Source organism: Schistocerca cancellata, chromosome 2 (genome assembly GCF_023864275.1).
Source record: "Schistocerca cancellata isolate TAMUIC-IGC-003103 chromosome 2, iqSchCanc2.1, whole genome shotgun sequence".
NCBI lineage: Eukaryota > Metazoa > Arthropoda > Insecta > Orthoptera > Acrididae > Schistocerca > Schistocerca cancellata.
In genome coordinates, this window is record NC_064627.1 from 622,805,425 (window position 1) to 622,806,127 (window position 703).

The following is a 703-nucleotide window of genomic DNA, read 5'->3' on the forward strand; positions in this document are numbered from 1 at the left end:
AATGTTGGGTAGCCTTTATCTATATATATGAAGATAGTAACTGTTCTCGAAAGAACAGATAACATTGATGACCGTGCAGCTCCTCTAGAATAAATGATAATTAATTGAAACTCTAAGCTGCTGACAGGTGTTGTTGATACACCTCGATGGGAACAGCTGAAAATGTGTGCCCCGACCGGGACTCGAACCCGGGATCTCCTGCTTACATGGCAGACGCACTATCCATCTGAGCCAGGTGAATAGCACGACACCTGAAGCATGCAAAGGATAAGTCCCTACAGTCGCGCTATTCACCTGTGTCCTCGGTGGCTCAGATGGATAGAGCGTCTGCCATGTAAGCAGGAGATCCCGGGTTCGAGTCCCGGTCGGGGCACAGATTTTCAGCTATCCCCATCGAGGTGTCTCAACAACACCTGTCGAAAGATGAGGGTTTCAATTAATTATCATTTATTCTAGAGAAGCTGTACGGCCATCAATGATATCTGTTCTTCCGAGAACAGTTACTATCTTCAAAAGTTGTTCAAATGTGTGTGAAATGTTATGGGACTTAACTGATAAGGTCATCAGTCCTTAAGTTTACTCACCACGTAACCTAAATTATCGTAAGGACAAACACACACATCCATGATCGAGGGAGGACTCGAACCTCCACTGGAACCAGCCGCACAGTCCATGACTGCAGCGCCCCTTAGACCGTTCAGTT

The 703-nt window shown here is 46.1% G+C and overlaps 1 non-coding gene across 1 annotated transcript; it reads left to right on the plus strand.

Moving 5' to 3' along the window:
• Positions 1 to 299: 299 nt before the first annotated feature.
• Positions 300 to 373, plus strand: Trnat-ugu (transfer RNA threonine (anticodon UGU)). The gene has a single exon. It is a non-coding gene; the product is annotated as a tRNA-Thr (tRNA).
• The last annotated feature ends 330 nt before the right edge of the window (positions 374 to 703 follow it).